Source organism: Schistocerca serialis, chromosome 3, assembly GCF_023864345.2.
Source record: "Schistocerca serialis cubense isolate TAMUIC-IGC-003099 chromosome 3, iqSchSeri2.2, whole genome shotgun sequence".
NCBI lineage: Eukaryota > Metazoa > Arthropoda > Insecta > Orthoptera > Acrididae > Schistocerca > Schistocerca serialis.
Window position 1 is genome coordinate 787,198,094 of NC_064640.1, and position 25,734 is coordinate 787,223,827.

Consider the following 25,734-nt stretch of genomic DNA (forward strand, 5'->3'; position numbering starts at 1 on the left):
GGTCGTTGAATGTGCTCAGGGCGGACGTCGTAAGACATCCGTTTAAGTTCGTTGGTGATCGATTAACTGTTTTTATTACACAGGGCAGCTAACCCTCTGACCGAACACGCTGAGCTACCGTGCCGGCTGTCCATCTAAGCCACCGAGGGCATAGAGGATAGTGCGCCTGCATGGACTTATCCCTTGCACGCACGCTCCCCGTGAGACCCACATTCCCAACATGTCCACACCACTGAATTCGTAGTGCGCCTAATAGATGTTTTCTCATCATACTCATTACTCGTGGCAGACTAATCTACCAAGTCCCGTATGAGTTCGGGCATAGCGTGTGCGTTCGCACAAGGTCAATGAACGCGAAGCCAGATTTTAATTATATATGACGGTAGTATCTGTTCCCGAAAGAACAGTTACCGTTTATGACCATGCAGCTTTGCTAGAATGAAATGATAAATAAATGGACACCCTAGCTGCAAACAGGCGTTAATATACTTCATTGGGGACTTATTGAAAAAAAAAAAATGGTTGACCCTAACAAAAACATCTGAACCGAAGGCCAGTGCAATACCCAAAATGTAATTTAATGCATCTGGTGGCACAATGAAGGTGTTACGAACTGCATCTCAAGGGTGTCCCCATCGCAACTGTTGCCAACTTCTGAGACGCCTTCCGATCGCTATACAGGGTGTTACAAAAAGGTACGGCCAAACTTTCAGGAAACATTCCTCACACACAAAGAAAGAAAATGTTATGTGGACATGTGTCCGGAAACGCTTACTTTCCGTTTTAGAGCTCATTTTATTACTTCTCTTCAAATCACATTAATCATGGAATGGAAACACACAGCAACAGAACGTACAAGCGTGACTTCAAACACTTTGTTACAGGAAATGTTCACAATGTCCTCCGTTAGCGAGGACACATGCATCCACCCTCCGTCGCATGGAATCCCTGATGCAGCCCTGGAGAATGGCGTATTGTATCATAGCCGTCCACAATACGAGCACGAAGAGTCTCTACATTTGGTACCGGGGTTGCGTAGACAAGAGCTTTCAAATGCACCCATAAATGAAAGTCGAGAGGGTTGAGGTCAGGACAGCGTGGAGGCCATGGAATTGGTCCGCCTCCACCAATCCACCGGGCACCGAATCTGTTGTTGAGAAGCGTACGAACACTTCGACTGAAATGTGCAGGAGCTCTATCGTGCAAGAACCACATGTTGTGTCGTACTTGTAAAGGCACATGTTCTAGCAGCACAGGTAGAGTATCCCGCATGAAATCATGATAACGTGCTCCATTGAGCGTAGGTGGACGAAACTAAAATGAGCTCTAAGATGGAAATTAAGCGTTTCTGGACACATGTCCACATAACATCTTTTCTTTATTTGTGTGTGAGGAATGTTTCCTGAAAGTTTGGCCGTACCTTTTTGTAACACCCTGTAAAAGAACAGCGACCCAAGTATTGTTACTAGACGAGAACGCCCGTCTGCACTCCGCTGATTCCAATAAACAAGTTATCCAAGAGCTTGACTGCGAACGACCACCAACAAAATTTCTTTGCGGAAGTAACAAACTTTTTATTGACACCATTTTAATGTCGGAATCGGCAGCTTTCCGCAGTCGTGGAATACAAAAACAACTTGAGCATCACCAGAATGTGTTGGTTCATATCGGAGAATACACTGCCGATGGCTATTTCTCTCTTATGTTTTTCTGTTATATTCAATAACCTAACGAAAGCGCAATAAAAATACACACTTTGCTAATGCAGCTCAATTACAAGTTACCTCGATAGTCTCAAGCCTGAAGTGTAATTTAATAAACAAAACTGGCTGCGTAATAACAGCACACCCAAAACATTACGCAATACTAAGATATCGTTGTGGCTTCTATCTACGTGAAGTCTTGCGAGCCCATGAAGCATTTCAGAACTGCCACAAAAATATATAAATCCAACAGCGACAGCAGTACCAAAGAAAGAAACCAACTTCAATTTCGTAATGCCACACACAAAATGAATCAAATTGTGTATTAAAAAGAAACAAAAAATTGTGTCGGTACAAGCAAACTCATTAGAGTTTTAACAAGGATGCTATGAAGCAAATTCTTTAATTTTGCACCTTACCTAAATAAAGTCTGCGAGATGAGATAAGATAGTGAAATTAAAGTTTCATTACTGATTTTCGAACTTGAAGCTTGTAGCTCGATAACAAAGAGGTAAGAAGCTTACGAATTATACAGATCTCCACCAAGGTTACACCGAGCGAGGTGGTGCAGTGATAAGCACACTGCAGGACGGCGATTCAAACCCGCGTCCGGCCATCCCGATTTAAATTTTCCGTGATTTCCCTAAATCGCTTTAGGCAAATGCCGTGATGGTTCCTTTGAAAGGACACGATCGACTTTATTCCCCATCCATCCCTAATTCGATAGGACCGATGATCTTGTTGTTTGGTCCCCCCACCCGAATCAACCAACCATCAAGGTTACAACAAGAGTTAGTGCATTTATGCTTCTTAAAACCGGCCACGATTCCACTTAGCTATCGAGTTGGTATTGCCTGGAATGCGCTCTCATTGTCGCAGTCATCGATAATACAGGTAATTCGCAACGAAAAATATGAGTCTAGTTGTAGATTATGCGTGTAACGACCTCCTGGAATCGAATCAAAAATGTAGTAACACAATATTACGCCTAAATTGAGAATTATTCAGGTTATTTATTCGAAATGAGAAGAAGTTTGGAGTGAATTTAGAAGATTGGTTCTGCACCACTACAGTAAGTAAATCGATGGTTACATAGTTGACAGACATATTCTACACTGTTCTCCATTGGACTCTCGACAGGAACAACGCGTTTACTCGGCCTGTATGTTTCTTCAGCTGTATACCACTCGGGAAGCTCGCACTTCGAAGACGTGGTGACGTCAGTTACCACCGTGCTGACTGGTAGCTGAAATATCGGAAGTATAGGCCAGTGTGTTTTACTCGTTTAACTCCAACTATGATTTGCGTCTAAAGCGTAGTTACGAATAAGATGCAGTTTCATCGACTGAGACTCAAACGCCACAGATAAAGGGCAGGGAGAATTACGTGGGCGGCTCTCGACTACAGCAGCTGTCGTAGCTGTTTCCGTTTTTCGGTCTTCAGCGTACTGCAAACTAAAACATTCATTCAGCGGTATCGACTCGCTGTTTTAGGATCACCATACGCTATCAGCATAATAAGAAAGTAACATTAATCTAAAATTATACACTTAAAAATAATTTTCCTTATGAACGCTTTCATTGGTTCAGTGAATAACACAAACGAAAAAAATAACACTGTTTACGAAAAGCGAACATCAACTGAGGAAGTTCATTAATTGCGAATGACAGTCTCAAATCAGAAAAGTAATCCGTGTGTGGAAATCTGGTACAAAGTCGTAAGAGTAGGATCCAAACAGCCGCCAAGAAAATGCGTGAATGAAGGCCATGTAAGTTCGATCCTAGATTTCGATAACATGAACGGAGAAGCTGTTGTGATGAGAAAGTGGAACTAGCAGCGCAAGACGCTGATGGCAATATCTCCAACGAGCCACCCTTACGCAAAACTGGCACTTCCTGTGTAAGAAGCAACGGTATGATTACAATTTAACCGCTGGTGATTCTTTATCAACAAAAGCGAATATCGTTTGACGCATGTGATTTTCGATTTTCAAACAGCTTAACACAGAGAGAAATCGAATTGACAGGAAGCAGTTCACCTAGGTAAGCATGGAACAGAATTTCTATGCATCTTCTAGTAGGTGTCGCATTTTGCACGTAGATCATTTCCTAACTTTTTTAAAATGAATACGCCGCTATTTGGCTGCACCATACATTCAAATGGCGATGTGTTCATTTAAAAATTGTTGTATGACTGTTGCTCATCAACAGCAAAAGCTATTTCCTGGCCGTTTCTCGTTAACGACACCTCATGGCTATCAGAATTTTCAAATGAGAATTATCGAATTTAACTGTTAGATCAGACTGCTACATTAAATACTACGGTAGTTGTGACCTAATCGTGCTCAGTGGACATCGCTGATCGTAATTTCGTTTCATCTGTGAGATTATTTGAAAGGCTTAATGATGCTTCCACATGCACACACATATTTGTGTCCTAATACTAATGCTCAACGCCTCTTGTTTAAAAAAATAAAAAATAAATTAAAAAACTGGTTGTCATATAAATAGGACGAAAGCAGAAAGGCCAATGGTCATGAAGATAAGAGATCACTGTGAAATAACCTGAAAAGATAGCAAACTGATAATGCAACGGTTTTAGGTGGTGCGAAGTTGATGAGATAAATTAAACATTTCGAAATCAGACTTCATTCATTGCTTCCGTATTTCCATGTTCAAATAGCCCCAACACGGCAAACAAATGCCAAACACTTCTCAAACAGATGTCTTCAAGTGGTTGTAGGCATTTACTTTGGTAAGTTGGTGGTGGGGTGGAGTGTTTGCCTTCGTCGTCGCCGGCCGAAGTGGCCGAGCGGTTCTAGGCGCTACAGTCTGTAACCGCGCGACCGCTACGGTCGCAGGTTCGAATCCTACCTCGGGCATGGATGTGTGTGATGTCCTTAGGTTAGTTAGGTTTAAGCAGTTCTAAGTTATAGGGGACTGATGACCTCAGAAGTTAAGTCCGATAGTGCTTTGAACCATTTTTGAACCTTCGTCATCACAGCCCCGGTGCGATGCAGCATGCGCTTCAACTGCGCGACACAAAGTCGCCAGTTGTAGTGATTTCCCTATATCGCTCCAGGCAAATGCTGGGATAGTGCCTTTGAAAATGGCACGGCCGATTTCCTTCCAAATCCTTTCATAATCCGTGCTTCTGCTATGTCTGCAATGACCGCGCCGTCGACATGATGCTAAATCTTGCCACCTTCTTCCTTCATCTGGCCTATACCACCGTCGTCTGTGTAGCAGTCCCGTTACTTTCAGGTTTATTATAAATGTGCTACTCAACCAGAAAAATACACCGCTTCCGATCTGCATATGACCCCAACTAGCTTCTTGCAATTTTATCGGAAAGGACAGCAAGGATATAGTTACGGGAAACTGCCTACAAATGAAACACGAAATTCTTGCTGTATTGCTACACCAGAAAAATCAGCTCGGCCAGCCTCTTCTGATCGCAAATATCCGTCTTGAGAAAGCAACATACTATCCTAACTAATCACAATGCCCTACGTCCCTCCAGACTGTGATAACGATGTTATATTATTAAAGTAAGATTCAATCGTGTTGTCTCCGTGGGAATTAACGTGGTCCATTCCTTGTGGTTTTCTCATTATTTTATTCTCTTTTTTTAGCTATTTTCCTGAAATTAGATTAATGCTGAGCTTTTTGATGCAATTGCAGGGTGCTAGTCGGGGGTTATGTGAACACTGTAAGCGGTGCATATTCGCGGTTTTAATGTACGAAATTGGAACTTCGGAGACGAGCGGGAATACTGATAAATTTTTCCTCTAACGCATAATTGCGTCACGTAGTTGGATCGGATGCTGCATTGCTCCACGACTGCTATGCCGATAACAGCGGGTGGCAGGCCAGACAATCCTTACCGTTACCTCGCGTTACGAAAGTCAGTCTCTAAAACCTCTTGAAGATACACGTATTTGGCGTATGTTCGCCATGTTGGGGCTATTTAAGCAAGGGAATCCTTCCTGAAACAATGAATTAGGTTTAACTTCGAAATGATTAATTTATTTCATCAAATGTATATAATCTGAAACCGTTGCCTTACCATTTTTCGAATTTTTAAAGTTATTTTACGATGATGTTAAGATTGAGGGGTCTAACTCCATGTCTGTCTGTCTGTCTGTCTTTCTGCATTGGTCCTATTTACGTGATTCCAATTTTTTTAGTTACACAAAAGCCGATGAGGAGTAAAATTTTGCGTGAACTATGTGCGCGCAGGTTGAAAGCGTCATTAAGGCTTTCCCATAGTCTCCAAAATGAAATGAAATTACTATTAGCGATGCCCACTGAGTAATATTCGTGTACAAGTAGCGCAGTATTTAACGTAGCAGTCTCATCTAACAATTACATTCGATTATTCTCACATGTAATTTCTTATATCCCAGAGGCGTCGTTATTGTGAAACAGCCAGGAAGTAAGCTACGAGCAAAATGCAACACCTGTGGAAAGATGCATATAAATTCCGTTCGACGCTTACAAAGGTGAACCTCTTCCTGTTAATTTGGCTTGTCTCTGTCTTAAGCTGTCTGAAAATTCAAACGATCATTCATCAAGTGATTTTATCTTTTATTGATAGAAGATCGCTAGCAGTTATCGTTCTGTTGCTTCTTACAGTCTATGTCAGTTTTACTTAAGGATGATATGTTGGAAACACTACTGCCAGCGTCTTGTGCTGCTAGTTCCACGTTCTCATCACAACAGCTTCTCTGTTGATGTTATCAAAACCTGGAATAAAACTCAAACGGCCTCATTGACATATTTAACTTTTTTCACGGCTGTTAGAGTCCTGATTTTCCTACGTTGTACTAGATTTCCTCAAACAGATTGCGTATCTGATTTGAAACTGCTTATGAAATTCCTTTGTTGACGTTCGCGTTTTGTAACAGCGCTACTTAATTCATTTGTGTTATTGTGTGTGAGAGGTGGTGCCAATGAAAGTATTCTTAAGGAAAATTACTTTTAAGTGCATAATATTAAATGAATGCTCGATTCTCATTATGTTACAAGCGTCTGGTGATACTAAAAACGCGAATCGCTTCCGCTGAATGAACGTTTTAGTTTGCAGTTCGTTGAAGGCAGAAAAACAGAATTAACTACTACAGGCACTGTAGAAGAGGGCTACCCTCATAATTCCCTTGCCCTTTATCTATGGTCTTTCAGTTGCAATCGGTGCAACTGCATATTATTCGTGACGATGCTTTAGACCAAAATCGTAACTGGAGTTATGCGAATAATTGGCCTATACTTTCAGAGTTTCGGCCACAAGTCAGCGCGGTGGCAGGCCACGACGGCGCATCTTCGAAATGCGAGCTTCCCATGTTGTAGCCAGCTCAAAAAACACATAGACCGCGAAATACTGTTGTTCCTGTTGCTTGTGTAATGGAAAACAGTGTAGAATAACTATATGACCATCGACGTACTTGAGGAATTGGTTCCGAATGATCCTTCTAAATTCACTCGATATTTCCTCGCATTTTCAAAAAATTAACCTGAATGACTCTCAGTTTATGTGTAACACTGTATTATCAAATTTATAATTTAATTCCAATAAGGTCGCTCCACGCAGAATATACATTTCACACTGCGAATTACCTGTGTTACCAATCGCAATGAGAGTGCACTTCAGGCAGTACCATCTCGTTAGCCAACCGGGCTGGCACGGTAGCTCAGCGTGTTCGGTCAGAGGGTTAGCTGCCCTCTGCAATAAAAAAAAAAATAAAAATAAAAAAGTGAGTTAATCGATCACCGACGAATTTAAACAAGCATGATGGTACGTCCGCCCCGAACAAATAAAACGAACACTATCGAACAAAATGAGATTTTTTTTTTAAAAAGAGTAACGCGGTCGGTTTTTGAAGGGGTAGATGCACTAGCTCTGGGTTCTAACCTCGCTTGAGAACCAGATAATTTGTGAGCTTTTTGCGTCTTCTCTTACTGAGCTACAGGCTTCCAGTTCGAAAATCAGTGATGAAATCTCAACTTCTCCACCTTAAGTCTTCTCGCAGTCTTGATTTAGTACCCCGTTGAATGAAAAGGTGAAAAATTTAAAAGTGTAAGAATCTGAGTCCTGAAACTTCTCGGCAGATTAAAACTGTGTGCCGGACCGAGGCTCGAAATCGGGACCTTTGCCTTTCGCGGACAAATGCTCTACCAACTGAGCTACCCACCTACGACTCACGCCCCGTACTCACAGCTTTACTTCCGCCAGTATCTCGTCTCCTACCTTCCAAACTTTACAGAAGCTCTTCTGCGAACATTGCAGAGCTAGCACTCCTGAAATCTGTGAGTACGGGGCGTGAGTCGTGCTTGGGTAGCTCAGCTGGTAGAGAACTTGCCCGCGAAAGGCAAAGGTCCCGAGTTCGAGTCTCGGTCCGGCACACAGTTTTAATCTGCCAGGAAGTTTCATATCAGCGCACACTCCGCTGCAGAGTGAAAATCTCAATCTGCATCCTTTTTCAAACTTGAATTTTTCTGCGTATATAGATATTTTCTTTAATGTACGGACCGCTGACAGTTTACCTCGTCAACTAATACTTCGAATCGATCTTCCACGATCACATGGCGGTGTTCCCACTGGAGGTACACAAATATCTAGTACTGATAACGCATTCTCTCGCCGTTGAGTGATATCTAGATTTGGTAGGCACTGTATCGCCGTCATTCCACGACAGCCGCAACCCGCAACATGCAGCCTACTGCCGAGGTCAGGGCAACAGCACGGCACACTCGCCGTGGGTGCAGCCTGAGGATGGAACCAGCTAGCGTTGGTCGGAATGGCGCGGCTGGTGCGGTCTGACAGAGCGCGATTAATAAGCAGCCGGCACAAAAGCGCCCATACCTCTCGCTCCGCCCACGCGTCCCAATCACCCGCAGCCTCCGTGACGGCCTGCTGCGGAGTGCAGCCCAAATCTGAGCCAGGCCTCCACTGCAGCCCTCCCGTGGCGCCACAACTGCTCTGCTTGTACTGGTACCAAAGTCTGCATCTGGTGTACGTGACGATTTTGAACAATGGGGATCAACTGCGAGAGCTAACTGATAAGAAGGTAAAACATATACAGGGTCTAATGAACATACGCTGCTGCCTACTCAAATTACAAAACCAGGAAAGGAAGCAAGTAATGAAATTTTGCTTCTTGTGTGACAAAAGTTGTAGGATAGTACCGTGTACACACGGTATAAAAGGGCAGTGCGTCGGCGGAACTGTCATTTGTACAAAGGTGATTTACTTGAAAAGGTGTCCGACGTGTTTATGGCCGCACGACAGGAACAAACAGACTTTTGAAAGATGAATGGTAGTTGGAGCTACACACATGGGACATTCCATTTTGGAAATCGTTAGGGTTCAATAAATGGCTCTGAGCACTATGGGACTTAACAGCTGAGGTCATCAGTCCCCTAGAACTTAGAACGACTTAAACCTAACTAACCTAAGGACATCACACACATCCATGCCCGAGGCAGGATTCGAACCTGCGACCGTAGCGGTCGCGCGGTTCCAGACTGAAGGGCTTAGAACCGCTCGGAAACACCGGCCGGCAAAATCGTTAGGGAATTTAGTATTCCGAGATCCGCAGAGTCCAGAGTGTGCAGAGCATACCACATTTCAAGCATTAGCTCTCACGACGGACAACGCAGTGGCCACCGGCCTTCACTTGACGACCGAGAGCAGGAACGTTTGCGCAAGAGTTAGCAGTGCTAACATACAAGGAGCACTTTGTGAAATAACCCCAGTTGGTAAGTGCTGACGGTAGGTTTCGAATGCGGCGCGGACTTTACGAAGCCATGGACCCAAGTTGTCAACAAAGGCCGGCCGGGGTGGCCGAGCGGTTCTAGGCGCTACAGTCTGGAACCGCGCGACCGCTACGGTCGCAGGTTCGAATCCTGCCTCGGGCATGGATGTGTGTGATGTCCTTAGGTTAGTTAGGTTTAAGTAGTTCTAAGCCTAGGGGACTGGTGAGCTCAGATGTTAAGTCCCATAGTGCTCAGAGCTACTTGAACCATTTTGTCAACAAAGCAGTATGCAAAGTTCATATGGTTCAAATGGCTCTGAGCACTATGGGACTTAACATCTGAGGTCATGAGTCCCCTAGAACTTAGAACTACTTAAACCTAACTAACCTAAGGACATCACACACATCCATGCCCGAGGTAGGATTCGAACCTGCGACCGTAGCAGTCGCGCGGTTCCGGACTGAAGCAACTAGAACCGCTTGGCCACCAGCGGCCGGCCAGTATGCAAGCTGGTGGTGGCTCTATAATGGTGTGGGCTGTGTTTACATGGAATGGACTGGATTCCTGGTCCAACTTAATAGATCGGTGACTCCACCACACACCGTCTGGTGGCTTGCGGAGTATGGATGTAGATGTAGAAGTTCGGCTACTTGGAGACCATCTGCAGTGATTTATTTACTTCATATTCCCAAGCAACGATGGAACTTTTATGGATGACAGTGCGCCGTGTCAGCGGTTTGAAGAACATTCTGGACAATTCGAGCGAATGATTTGCGAGATAGCTAGACATGAGTCCCATTGAACATTTATGGGATATAATCGAGAGGTCAGTTCATGCCCGAAATCCTACCCCGGCAACACTTCCCCAATTATAGAGGCAGCTTGGCTCATTATTTCTGCAGGTGTCATCCAATAACTTGTTGAGTCCAGGCTACGTCGAGCTTCTGTACTATGCCATGCAAAAGGACGTCCGACAGGGTATTAGCAGGTATCCCTTGATTTTTGCCACCTCAGTGTACAGCATATAAGAAAAATACATGATTCAATTTATATGTGGTTTGGGGTTATAAAGGGTACAGAGCTGCCACTTTTGGTAACAAAAAAACTAATCAGGCTTCAAAAGGCCCAACGGTACCGACAGACCGCCGTGTCACCCTTAGCTCATAGGCGTCACTGGATGCGGATATGGAGGGGCGTTTAGTCAGCACACCACTCTCCCAGCTGTTGTCAGTTTTCGTGATCGGAGCCGCAACTTCTCAGGCAAGTAGCTCCTGAATTTGGTCTCACAGGCATTCTGTGCACCCCGCTTGCCAACAGCGCTCGGCGGACCCGTACGCTCACCTAGATTCACCATCGCATGAAGGCTGTTGGCTACGTTTGGTAACAACTGGTTTAACACGGATGGGCGTGGGGTTGACCTGAGGTTGGATGATAACAGGTACGCTATGCTGGGCTGCTTCTAGTGTATGCTAGAGTTCTTCAAGGTGAACACCCTCTTTATCTATGAGGGTCGGGGCAGCACGGGCTGCAAGTGGTCCTGCGATATCTTGTTGAAGAGACGCCACAGAGACATCAAAGATAGGGAACAATCGCCGGCCTTAACACGTCTGAAGTGTAACGGCTGCTGTCCAAATTACCAGCTATACGAAACAGAGGTGATCGCGTTGCGTACCTTATGACACAGCCCACCACACGCCAGGGACTGGGCCTAGGTGACGATGAGTAACGTATTCTGGAACCGTTCGTCGTCCTCGCATACACGGATACGCGCGTCGTGAGGCTTTGCGCACAACCTGGACTAGTCTGAAACGACGTCATGCCACTCTCGCGTGTGGTTGCAGTACCGACAGTCTGTGATGCCCGAGATTTTGTGTCGATACACATCTGAATAAAGATATATTCGATGGTTATAATTAAAGTGCAGGTACTCACACAGGTCGAGTGTGGGCTGTAATTACCGTATGGCAGCGAAACCTGGAAGATATGCTAATGCGTTAACGCGGAACCGATTTATTTAGTTCCGATTTTGGCCAGAACGTGCCAATCTGCCGCTGTACAGCATCTCGTCGTCGTCTCCGACGCTCATAGTGAACAAATTGTGTAAGCGGCGGTTAATAACAAAATCAACATTATGACCTCCTCGCTTGTTTGACCTCCTCTTCCTCATACCCGCTGTTCCTAATCCATTATATATGAAAACATTTCTATACGTCTTTCTTGCATTCACAGCACCAGATTTGCACCTGGTGGACAAATTTGGAACTAATTTTTTTCCAGCTTAAATCGGTTCCACATCAATGCATTAGAGTAACTAAAAAATCTCGCTGACATACTATAATTACAGCCCACGCTGGACCTCTGTGATTAGCTACACTTTAATTATAGCCACTCGGTATGCTGTGGCTCAACGATACTGCACGATCGAGCGAAAAATGTGTGTGCTCTCTCGGGTGGTAGTTGTGCAGTGTCGCCGAGATCCTGCATGGCGTTGAGTATAGCCTTCCTGAGCCCACCGGTTTCATACTCGGAAGACCGCTGTGGGATCCACCATGAACGCCAGCAGCATATCGCAGAACGAAAAACTGCCAACTTCATAGGCATCATCTAATTTCGACACATGATAGTTGACGTTTCTCCTTACACAAGGCATAACAGGATTTCCTCACAATCAATTGACATTTAAATGTAATACCTAAATGAGAAATCCGCTGTATAATCTTTCTTTGTATACGGACAGCAGATGGTGTTTCTGCAACTACTATCTGTGGTTTCTCCGAAATGCTGGTCACTTGCATTTTCAAGCGTTAGGTAAGTAAGTGTAAGTCGCACTAATTTGACGTTTGCAGCATGCCGTCCTGCACTTTTATAGGCCAGCAGTGCATACCCGGTAATACTTTGTTTACATGCTGGAGTTTATTTTATTCAAGCCTTTACAGTCATCATTCCTGCAGACGACACCAAGCCCTAAAGACGCTATTTATGAACTAAAAGTTGTATGGTGGCTAGAAATCATTAATACCGGTTCAGGACTAATATGTCAATGGTGATTATTGCCGACCGTATCAGAACACGAGTCGTCATTGCACGATGCTCACAGGCCACCCCAAAACATTGTATCCCATGTCGGAAGAAGTACCTCTGGTAGTACAAAAGATGTCAGATTCGCGTAATGAACGGCACTCCATCTAGCGCTGTGAACACTGGTAAACGCCGTCGACACATTACATGTTTCTCGACATCGACACGGCGGGCAGTTGTTATGAAACCTAAACAGTTTACAAACACTTATCTGAAGCATTTTGCTCATTCAAGACGTCGCACTATATAAAATAAGCACGAGGAGTATCGTCAGCGTCCCTTTTTGCATTACTACACTTATTTCTTTTATAATCGTATCTTATTCATGATGTACTCAGTACCATTTGTCCATTCATGTTGTACCTCCAGAACTTACATATCTTTATTTTTCCCGCCAGCTTATATGTTCCTTTTATAGATGGTGTCCCACGAAGCGATCACTCCTAACAGAGCAGTTCGGTCCAAATAATTAACGTAAGATTGTAAACAAATGCTAATACGCATGGTGACGAATATCTTACTGCAACATTAATACTCTTAACTTTCGGGCGTACTAAGGCTCAATGAATAATTCTGTTTTAAATCACGTTGCACATTTTTAAACGATATTTGAGAGCTCATCACGGCTCAAATCAATGCCTTGTGACTACCTTTTAGAATTCCATTTATTAGAGTTCAACAATTAATTAAAAAATCGGCAGTTGCTTTATCATATTGGTGAATAAAAATAACTTAGGAGTATTAATGCACAGTTATGTGTGAAACCATTGCGTCGGTATGTTGCGTTTAGTGGTAGACGAACTCAAAAATGAGTGGCATTTACTTTCCCACTTCTGCGTCTTCATTCAGTAGATTATTTCAGGTGAAGGACAGCGCTCGGCTAACATCTGCATTGACAACAAGATTTCCCACAATCCTGTGTGAAAGTTCTGGCCCTCTTCTCCCGTTTGTCTGTGGCACGTATGTGATTCACAAAGTATCTGCCAAGTATTTCCTCCGCTTGCGGAGAACAACAAAAGCTCAGATACACACAGCTGGACCAGATATGCTGTAAGGCACGCGCGCCTCGCGGATAATACAGGTAGACGACGACACGTGGACTGTGCTTTGAGTCGCGCCATTGTGGACTGAACTGAGTATTAGAAATAAACCATGTTTCAAAAAACGAATAAAACAGCTGGCCTCAGAAATGTCCGCAACAGCCCAGAGCACGTGACCGGCTAATACGGCGAGCGAAACGTTCGCTAAAAAAACTGCAGACCAAGGATCAAAGCTGCTTCCCCACCTCTGACATTTACCGATGTCACACACTCGAACGTTGCAGAAAAGTGGAACGCTGCCAACACGTCTCCGGTTAACTGCTTCGTAAAACCAAAATACCTACACTTGGAACACCGGGACTGGCTCGCACTTCCAGACTCGTGCTTCCGAACTTAGCGTCCCACATACAGTCACCATCCGACGACTACAGGGAAGGTGCTCCGTCATTTAAGGAAAAAAAAAATGTACCGCCGGAAAAAAATTATTACACCCTTTTAAAAGTTCCCAAGTCAGTCAAGATTTATTTTAGCAACAGTGCATACGAAGTACATGAAATGTTGTTACTTACAGAACAATAGCACAAGAGGTTCTGTGGTACCAGGTGTCGACCAATGGTGAGACCCCCACAGTTGGACGTGGTGTGGCCTCCACGGGCTGCAGTGCATGCACTGACTGTCATCCAGTAGATCGTACAGATGGCAATTATTGTCCTGGGATACATTGTGCCGCGCCTGAACGATCTTTTCACGTACTTCTCTTAAGATTTGCTGATCGACGAGACGCACGTGTCCAGTCTCCTCACATCATATCCCACACGTGCTCCATTGGAGATAAGTCCGGTGCTGGCCAGAAACGTTGCTCCATTCTTGCACGGTACGGTGAGTTTTATGGGTAATGGGTGGGCGAGCATTATCCGTTTGGAAGAACACACCACCTTCCCGTTGCACGAACGGCGAAAGAACGGGTCTAACGACATTCTACACGTAGTTAGCGCTGTTAGTGACCCCTCCAAAAGCACCAAAGGTGAGCGAGACTCCAGACCATGGAGCCAGTGTGTATCGGACGCATGCACTCTACGAGACACTGTTCACTAGGTCTGCCTCGCATGCGCAAACGACCATTACTTGCGTGCGGGCTGATCTGCTTTCATCGCTGAACACCTCGGAGCGCCATTCCATCTTCCAAGTGATCCTCTGAAGGCACCAATCGAGCTGTGCCAGTGGAAGACGGGCCAGAGGTGTGAGTACCCATAGTACTACTGCTAATAACCGGTTAACAGTTCGTGTTGAAACATCTGGGCTCAGAAACCCTCTTATCTGCTGTGGTAGCAGTACGATCTTGGACTGCTGCCCTCACATTACAAGGATCCTGGCGGGCCTCTAAGCTGCATTGACGTCCGTAACCTCGTCTACGGATGTGAGAATTTTCGTATGACCACTGGTACGAGCATCGTTGCACAACTGACGTAGCACCTCCAACACGTGTGGCAATTCTTCGAAGGAACAGTCCTGCCACTCGGCGGGTCACAGTTTCACCCCTTTCCAACTAGCATCGCTGGCTGCAGGAAGTACGAGTGAGTTTCCGTGGCATGGTGGCCTGCTGGCTTCACACGTTTGCACCAGAACCACACTGAGACTGCTGGCCGTGACCATCCTCTACTACAGGGTAGACACAGATGGCGCTCTTGTAGCTATGCCACTACGCTGTCTGTTGGCTGACGACACTGAAAATGTTATCGGTACATCTGCTATATCCCAGGTGGCACAGGTCGTCATTGGACCAAAATCTACATAGTTATACCGGGTATCCTAATTTTTTTCCGGCAGTGTATGTACACTACTGGCCATTAAAATTGCTACACCAAGAAAAAATGCAAATAATCAACGGGTATTCATTGGACAAATATATTATACTAGAAACGACAAGCGATTAGATTTTCACGCAATTTGGGTGCATAGATCCTGAGAAATCAGTACCCAGAACCACCACCTCTGGCCGTAATAACGGCCTTTGATACGCCTGGGCATTGAGTCAAACAGAGCTTGGATGGCGTGTACAGGTACAGCTGCCCATGCAGCATCAACACGATACCAGAGTTCATCAAGAGTAGTGACTGGCGTATTGTGACGAGCCAGTTGCTCGGCCACCATTGACCAGACGTTTTCAAGTGGTGAGAGATCTGGAAAATGTATCCAGAAAGGCCCTACAACATGCGGTCGTGCATTATCCTTACGAAATGTAGGGTTTCACAGGGATCGAATGTAGGGTAGAGCCACATCTGAAATGTAATGTCCACTGTTCAAAGTGCCGTCAATGCGAACAAGAGGTGACCGAGACGTGTAACCAATGGCACCCCATATCATCACGCCGGGTGATACGCCAGTATGGCGATAACGAATACACGCTTCCAATGTGCGTTCCCCGCGATGTCGCCAAACACGGATGCGATCATCATGATGCTGTAAACAGAACCTGGATTCATCCGAAAAAATGCCTTCTGCCATTCGTGCACCCAGGTTCGTCGTTGAGTACACCATCGCAGGCGCTCCTGTCTGTGATGTAGCGTCAAGGGTAACCGCAGCCATGGTCTCCGAGCTGATAGTCCATGCTGCTGGAAACGTAGTCGAACTTTTAGTGCAGATGGTGTTGTCTTGTAAACGTCCCCATCTGTTGACTCAGGGATCGAGACGTGGCTGCACGATCCGTTACAGCCATGCGGATAAGATGCCTGTCATCTCGACTGCTAGTGATACGAGGCCGTTGGGATCCAGCACGGCGTTCCGTATTACCCTCCTGAACCCACCGGTTCCATATTCTTCGAACAGACATTGGATCTCGACCAACGCGAGCGGCAATCTCGCGATACGATAAACCGCAATCGCGATAGGCTACAGTCCGGCCTTTACCAAAGTTGGAAACGTGATGGTACGCATTTCTCCTTCTTACACGAGGCATCACAATAGCGTTTCACCAGGCAACACCGGTCAACTGCTGTTTGTGTATGAGAAATCGGTTGGAAACTTTCCTCATGTCAGCACGTTGTAGGTGTTGCCACCGGCGCCAACCTTATGTGAATGCTCTGAAAAGCTAATCGTTTGCATATCACAGCATCTTCTTCCTGTCGGTTAAATTTCGCATATGTAGCACGTTATCTTCGTGGTGTAGCAATTTTAATGGCCAGTTGTGTATTATATTAACACTGTAACAGTATTAAAAATTAAAACAATATGTCACGAATAGCAGAATCATCACTATCATAAAGAATGAACTATTCACATCAATTATATTTTTCACCAAAGAAGTGGAAAGAAAAGCAGTAAGATTAGGTCATTAGAGAAAGACCACAAGCTGTGATTGAACAACGATGGAAGAGGAAGCCAGGTTTGGCCTTTTCAAAGAAATTGTACCAACAGCTGCCCTAATCGAATAAGTGAAACTGTGTAAACCCAAAATCTGATTGGCCCAGGCGGGTATTGGAATCCTGAATCTTACGAGTGGTATTACACTATCCACATTAAGTCACCTCCCTTTGTAGGGAAGAACTGGGAAGGATTCTGAACATTCCAAGTTCTAATACTTTTTCCAGATTCATGTCGCTGTAATAACAACTTCGTCACGTCGAAGACTGTCCTATAGCTGAAGAAAGAGAACGTTTTATCCACATCGCGCATTTCGCAATCCAAAAATGGTTGAAATGGCTCTAAGCACTATGGGACTTAATATCTGAGGTCTTTAGTCCCCTAGACTTAGAACTACTTAAACCTAACTAACCTAAGGACAACACACACATGCATACCAGAGGCAAGATTCGAACCTGCGACCGTAGCAGCAGCGCGGTTCCGGACTGAAGCGCCTAGAACCCCTCGGCCACAGCGGCCGGCTGTCGCAATCCACATCTCTCACTTCTACTATAATGTGTGTATGTGCGGCGTAGATGACATATGACTTGTTTAATACAGCTTTTTGTTCTTGATGCTGTGGAGGAGTATGGAACTAAAGGCAGTGAGAGGGCGACAACTGGTGCCAACATACTGCAATTTCCTCTCGAGAAACACCAAAGACGTGGCTACGCCTGTTCCAGAGGTTGCCCCTCAGTCTGCAAGATCCGGGCAGTTGCAGAGGGTGGGCTTACTGGTAGTTGGGAGCTCCACCGTCAGGCGCGTAATGGGGCCCCTTAGGGAAATGGCAGCAAGAGAGGGGAAGAAAACCAATGTGCACTCCGTGTGCATACCGGGGGGAGTCATTCCAGATGTGGAAAGGGTCCTTCCGGATGCCATGAAGGGTACAGGGTGCACCCATCTGCAGGTGGTCGCTCATGTCGGCACTAATGATGTGTGTCGCTATGGATCGGAGGAAATCCTCTCTGGCTTCCGGCGGCTATCTGATTTGGTGAAGACTGCCAGTCTCGCTAGCGGGATGAAAGCAGAGCTCACCATCTGCAGCATCGTCGACAGGACTGACTGCGGACCTTTGGTACAGAGCCGAGTGGAGGGTCTGAATCAGAGGCTGAGACGGTTCTGCGACCGTGTGGGCTGCAGATTCCTCGACTTGCACCATAGGGTGGTGGGGTTTCGGGTTCCGCTGGATAGGTCAGGAGTCCACTACACGCAACATGCGGCTACACGGGTAGCAGGGGTTGTGTGGCGTGGGCTGGGCGGTTTTTTAGGTTAGATGGCCTTGGGCAAGTACAGAAAGGGCAACAGCCTCAACGGGTGCGGGGCAAAGTCAGGACATGCGGGGACCAAGCAGCAATCGGTATTGTAATTGTCAACTGTCGAAGCTGTGTTGGTAAAGTACCGGAACTTCAAGCGCTGATAGAAAGCACCGAAGCTGAAATCGTTATAGGTACAGAAAGCTGGCTTAAGCCAGAGATAAATTCTGCCGAAATTTTTACAAAGGTACAGACGGTGTTTAGAAAGGATAGATTGCATGCAACCGGTGGTGGAGTGTTCGTCGCTGTTAGTAGTAGTTTATCCTGTAGTGAAGTAGAAGTGGATAGTTCCTGTGAATTATTATGGGTGGAGGTTACACTAAACAACCGAACTAGGTTAATAATTGGCTCCTTTTACCGACCTCCCGACTCAGCAGCATTAGTGGCAGAACAACTGAGAGAAAATTTGGAATACATTTCACATAAATTTTCTCAGCATGTTATAGTCTTAGGTGGAGATTTCAATTTACCAGATATAGACTGGGACACTCAGACGTTTAGGACGGGTGGTAGGGACAGAGCATCGAGTGACATTATACTGAGTGCACTATCCGAAAATTACCTCGAGCAATTGAACAGAGAACCGATTCGTGGAGATAACATCTTGGACCTACTGATAACAAACAGACCCGAACTTTTCGACTCTGTATGTACAGAACAGGGAATCAGTGATCATAAGGCCGTTGCAGCATCCCTGAATATGGAAGTTAGTAGGAATATAAAAAAAGGGAGGAAGGTTTATCTGTTTAGCAAGAGTAATAGAAGGCAGATTTCAGACTACCTAACAGATCAAAACGAAAATTTCTGTTCCGACACTGACAATGTTGAGTGTTTATGGAAAAAGTTCAAGGCAATCGTAAAATGCGTTTTAGACAGGTACGTGCCGAGTAAAACTGTGAGGGACGGGAAAAACCCACCGTGGTACAACAACAAAATTAGGAAACTACTGCGAAAGCAAAGAGAGCTTCACTCTAAGTTTAAACGCAGCCAAAACCTCTCAGACAAACAGAAGCTAAACGATGTCAAAGTTAGCGTAAGGAGGGCTATGCGTGAAGCGTTCAGTGAATTCGAAAGTAAAATTCTATGTACCGACTTGACAGAAAATCCTAGGAAGTTCTGGTCTTACGTTAAATCAGTAAGTGGCTCGAAACAGCATATCCAGACACTCCGGGATGATGATGGCATTGAAACAGAGGATGACACGCGTAAAGCTGAAATACTAAACACCTTTTTCCAAAGCTGTTTCACAGAGGAAGAACGCACTGCAGTTCCTTCTCTAAATCCTCGCACAAACGAAAAAATGGCTGACATCGAAATAAGTGTCCAAGGAATAGAAAAGCAACTGGAATCACTCAACAGAGGAAAGTCCACTGGACCTGACGGGATACCAATTCGATTCTACACAGAGTACGCGAAAGAACTTGCCCCCCTTCTAACAGCCGTGTACCGCAAGTCTCTAGAGGAACGGAGGGTTCCAAATGATTGGAAAAGAGCACAGATAGTCCCAGTCTTCAAGAAGGGTCGTCGAGCAGATGCGCAAAACTATAAACCTATATCTCTTACGTCGATCTCTTGTAGAATTTTAGAACATGTTTTTTGCTCGCGTATCATGTCATTTCTGGAAACCCAGAATCTACTTTGTAGGAATCAACATGGATTCCGGAAACAGCGATCGTGTGAGACCCAACTCGCCTTATTTGTTCATGAGACCCAGAAAATATTAGATACAGGCTCCCAGGTAGATGCTATTTTTCTTGACTTCCGGAAGGCGTTCGATACAGTTCCGCACTGTCGCCTGATAAACAAAGTAAGAGCCTACGGAATATCAGACCAGCTGTGTGGCTGGATTGAAGAGTTTTTAGCAAACAGAACACAGCATGTTGTCATCAATGGAGAGACGTCTACAGACGTTAAAGTAACCTCTGGCGTGCCACAGGGGAGTGTTATGGGACCATTGCTTTTCACAATATATATAAATGACTTAGTAGATAGTGTCGGAAGTTCCATGCGGCTTTTCGCGGATGATGCTGTAGTATACAGAGAAGTTGCAGCATTAGAAAATTGTAGCGAAATGCAGGAAGATCTGCAGCGGATAGGCACTTGGTGCAGGGAGTGGCAACTGACCCTTAACATAGATAAATGTAATGTATTGCGAATACATAGAAAGAAGGATCCTTTATTGTATGATTATATGATAGCGGAACAAACACTGGTAGCAGTTACTTCTGTAAAATATCTGGGAGTATGCGTGCGGAACGATTTGAAGTGGAATGATCATATAAAATTAATTGTTGGTAAGGCGGGTACCAGGTTGAGATTCATTGGGAGAGTGCTTAGAAAATTTAGTCCATCAACAAAGGAGGTGGCTTACAAAACACTCGTTCGACCTATACTTGAGTATTGCTCATCAGTGTGGGATCCGTACCAGATCGGTCTGACGGAGGAGATAGAGAAGATCCAAAGAAGAGCGGCGCGTTTCGTCACAGGGTTATTTGGTAACCGTGATAGCGTTACGGAGATGTTTAATAAACTCAAGTGGCAGACTCTGCAAGAGAGGCGCTCTGCATCGCGGTGTAGATTGCTCGCCAGGTTTCGAGAGGGTGCGTTTCTGGATGAGGTATCGAATATATTGCTTCCCCCTACTTATACCTCCCGAGGAGATCACGAATGTAAAATTAGAGAGATTAGAGCGCGCACGGAGGCTTTCAGACAGTCGTTCTTCCAGCGAACCATACGCGACTGGAACAGGAAAGGGAGGTAATGACAGTGGCACGTAAAGTGCCCTCCGCCACACACCGTTGGGTGGCTTGCGGAGTATCAATGTAGATGTAGATGTAAGAGCAGCAACTTTATCCATAGAGAGGATCACCATCTCGTGTCTTTCGTGTTTGTGTGATGTGGACAGATTTGACAAGTAACCTACGAATTCGAAACACCGTGTTGTGATCGATTGTACGACACCATTTCTCTCTGGTGATACAAACTTCTTCCATCAAAAGGGTCGACGCACTTGCGAGCGTTCGGGATATGTTCCTAATGTAGGAAGCACGCATGTGTAGTTCAACGGTTGTTCATAGTCAGAATATAAAAAGCAGTCAATTATAATGTGACTCAACAAAACTGGTATGGCAAGTACTACAGACTGCTGGACGGGTATCCGACATGAGCAGACGCTTCTTAGTTGGTTATTTTACACATCCTCCAAGTCAGTCTCTTCGTGAGACGACACAGGGTGTTTCACACAAGCGTCCATGATCATGAATCTAATGACATGAATCAGGACGATTTAATACATGAAACCCTTATTGGGCTGTAATCTAGGATCTTTTTCGTTCTAGCAGCTAATGTCAACAAAGGGAAGTCCATTACGTGCCGTATTCATGAAACAACAGATTCTATTGCTGCTTTGCTCTAATGGATCTGCGACAGCCTGTTAATCATTTTCGTTAACGCGGTGTTACTTCATTTCTATCACACCATGGCATCTTCATCACGAAATATACTTGAAGGTGGCTGCTTCTGTCGGAATATGGGAGAAGAAATTATAATCAAGAGAAGTGGTGTTCATAACTGGACACTAGAACGAAAAATACCTTCATTCTGCTTTATTAAAGCTGCAGTGGCTCAGAGAGGAGTTCAATATGCATCAAAAATAATGTCTGATTATTTGTCCACTAACATAAAATGTAATACGTAGCAAAACAAGTATTCAGCTTAACCTAAAATGACTTTTCCTGGCTAACTTCGTCCATTCCTTAGACGAATTACTATCTGAAAACTGGTTTCCAATATATATATACAGGGTGAGTCACCTAACATTACCGCTGGATATATTTCGTAAACCACATCAAATACTGACGAATCGATTCCACAGACCGAACGTGAGGAGAGGGGCTAGTGTAACTGGTTAATACAAACCATAAAAAAATGCACGGAAGTATGTTTTTTAACACAAACCTACGTTTTTTAAAAATGGAACTCCGTTAGTTTTGTTTGCACATCTGAACATGTAAACAAATACGTAATCAGTGCCGTTTGTTGCATTGTAAAATGTTAATTACATCCGGAGATATTGTAACCTAAAGTTGACGATTGAGTACCACTCCTCCGCTGTTCGATCGTGTGTATCGGAGAGCACCGAATTACGTGGGGATCCAAAGGGAACGGTGATGGACCTTAGGTACAGAAGAGACTGGAACAGCACATTACGTCTACATGCTAACACCTTTTTATTGGTCTTTTCACTGACGCATATGTACATTACCATGAGGGGTGATTGGTCGCAGCGCTTCCTCAATTTTACACTGATTAAATATTCAGCGTGAGCTATTTCTCATCTTTGTTCATACCGTAAGCACGGTACTTTGGTGAACATAACGCTTGTCGAAAATTAGAGAAAGTTCACCTAAGTAAGTTTACAACACAGTTCATTTTCTCCGTCCTTACGCACAAAGAAACTTTACACAGAGTTCAAAAATTGATACGTTATTACTTCTTGAAATAATTTTACCAGCTAGTGACAAATGTTCTCTTTAAAATATTCAGTTAAAATATCTCATTACCATAATTCAGACAAATCCCTGTTCTCGCCTCTTGAAAACTAAGCAGTACTTTTCATCCATAGAACTGCGTGTAATGCAAAAACATGCTTCCCAACGAAAACGACGCTTGGGCGGCATCATTAAGTAAAGGTAAAGAAATACTCCAAACTACCTTGTTGCACTATCGGCGTTCTCGAAACGCTCTCGCGTCGTCGTGAAATGAAACTGATAGGGCTCAACTGGTTAGACTTCAGTCTGGAGATGTAGTTGAGCTCTACACTGGTCACGCTTTAGGTAAAGGGAGAAGGTGGGAAAATTGCTACTTCAGCGGCGCGGAGAATAGCTTACCGGATAACTGTTTCCGGCGATAGAGAGGGTGGCTGCCCGCACCCTCGAGAACGAGGTCATGGGAACGCTGGGAACAGGCAATTCAATCCGCTGTCAGAAATGTTTGTCAAGACTCCTTGCGACCCCTAGAGTCGTTATGAAACCATGGCTGCTGTGGGAACTCCGAGGCTATTTTGCAAACATGGACGTCCCGACAGCTGTCAAACGCCGACAGACACAGCCAAATTACACCGATCTCGGAAATGTTTGGCAGGACGTCTCGCGACTCCTGGAGTTGTTATGGCTCTGGGAACTCAGATATTATTTTGCAAACAAGGAATTGAGATACGACGGCAGCTGCCAAGTGTTACCTTCCCGTTGACTGTAATACCTGTCGTTCCCAGACCTCAGTTATACTGGGAAATTCGTGTGGGAGGAGCAAGAGGCAGTGGGGTAGCAGAGAACTGAGTGACCAATGACAGCTCGTCGCTGTGGCTGTTTGTGTGTCAATCAGTCAAAAGAGGGCGAAGGGTAATATTTGTTTATCGACGTAGAGGAGCGGAAAAAACAGTGAGGGAAGTGGGTGTTGGTCCCGAGTGTGGACCATTAGTTGGTTCAAATGGCTCTGAGCACTATGGGACTTAACTTCTGAGGTCATCAGTCCCCTAGAACTTAGAACTACTTAAACCTAACTAACCTAAGGACATCACACACATCCATGCCCGAGGCAGGATTCGAACCTGCGACCGTAGCGGTCGCTCGGTTCCAGACTGAAGCGCCTAGAACCGCTCTGCCACTCCGGCCGGCGGGCTATTAGTGATGTGTGATGTTGTAGCGGCGACTTGAGGAGGAGAGGGTGGCTGTTCGGCCTGGACCGGTGGAGAACGGAGAGGGGCAGCACTCACTCACTGTTAAAGGTAAAGCGCCGTATTAAACTTTCTATAGTTTCATTTATGGGCTGGAGCACGTAATTATAATCGATCGAAGACTGGAGGACAAGTAGTTTGTGGGTTTTACTTGCAATCAGGAAGGACTGGAAGTGTCTAAGGGTGTTACAGATGCTAAATTAAACCTCACACATGATAGAGCAAAGAAGGAACGTTTATTGGACAAGGTAAATACGAACCTGATGAAACCTTAGTTATCAAAGTGTGAAAGGATGGAAACGCTTATTAAAGAATGTGAATAAAACCCTTTGTGGATAAAAACCCTTTGTGGATAAAAACCCTTTGTATTGCCATGCCCCTTTAACAGTTAGTCTCTTCACCTTTAAGTATTAGCCGGCCGGGGTGGCCGTGCGGTTCTAGGCGCTACAGTCTGGAACCGCGTGACCGCTACGGTCGCAGGTTCGAATCCTGCCTCGGGCATGGATGTGTGTGATGTCCTTAGGTTAGTTAGGTTTAAGTAGTTCTAAGTTCTAGGGGACTGATGACCTTAGAAGTTTAGTCCCATGGTGCCAGAGCCATTTTTGTAAGTATCAAAGGTCATATGAGCCGTGATTTCATTTCCAGTGTCCGCCGTAATGTTTGTGTGAAGACAGACTAAGTTTACACTGAAGTGACAGAAGCCATGGGATACCTCTGAAGACCGTGTCGGACCACCTTTGCCCGGCGTCATGCAGCTACTCGATGTGGCGTGGACTCAACAGTAACTGGACGTCCCCTGCAGAAAGACTGAGCCATGCTACCTCTGCAGCCGTCCATAATAGCGAAAGTGGTGTTGGAGGAGGACTTTGCCCACAAACTGACCTCGCGATTATGCCGCATAAATGTTCGATAGGATTCATGTCGGGCAGTATTGGTGGCCAAACCATGTACTCGAACTGTCCGCAATGTCCTTCAAACCAATCGCCAACAACTATGGCTCGGTGACACGCAGCATTGCCATCACTGTCGTCAGTAAAAATTCCATCGTTATTTGCTAACATGAACTCAATGAATGGGTGAAAATGGTCGATGATCATTTTAGATGGACCAGATGACCTAGGGAATTTAATGTAAAAACGGCCGACACCATTATGGAGCCAACACCAGCTTGCACAGTGCGTAGTTCACAACTTGGGTCCCATGGCTCCGTGGGGTCTGCGCTCCACTAGAACCCTACGATCAGCTCTTACCAGTCCGCCCCCGGTAGCTGAGTGGTCAGCGCGACAGACTGTCAATCCTAAGAGCCCGGGTTCGATTCCCGGCTGGGTAGGAGATTTCTCCGATCGGGGACTGGGGGTTGTGTTGTCCTAATCATCATCATTTCACCCCCCATCGATGCGTAGGTCGCCGAAGTGGCGTCAAATCGAAAGACTTGCACCAGGCGAGCGGTCTACCCGACGGGAGGCCCTCGTCACACGACTTTATTATTAGTTCTTACCAATTGAAATCGGGATTCCTCTGATCAGGCCACGGTTTCCAGTCGTCTAGGATCCAACAGATATGGTCACGAGCCCAGGAGAGGAGCTGCAGGCGATGTCGTGCTGTTAGCAAAGGCACTCGCGTCGGTCGCCTGCTGCCATAGCCCATAACTCCACCTTTCGTCGCACTGTCCTAACGAATACGCTCTTCGTACGTCCCACATTTATTTCTGCG

The 25,734-nt window shown here is 45.2% G+C and overlaps 1 protein-coding gene across 1 annotated transcript in view; it reads right to left on the reverse strand.

Moving 5' to 3' along the window:
• The window catches only part of LOC126470633 (cAMP-specific 3',5'-cyclic phosphodiesterase-like), a 929,897-nt gene that overhangs the window by 647,443 nt on the left and 256,720 nt on the right, over window positions 1–25,734 (reverse strand). The window lies entirely within an intron of this gene.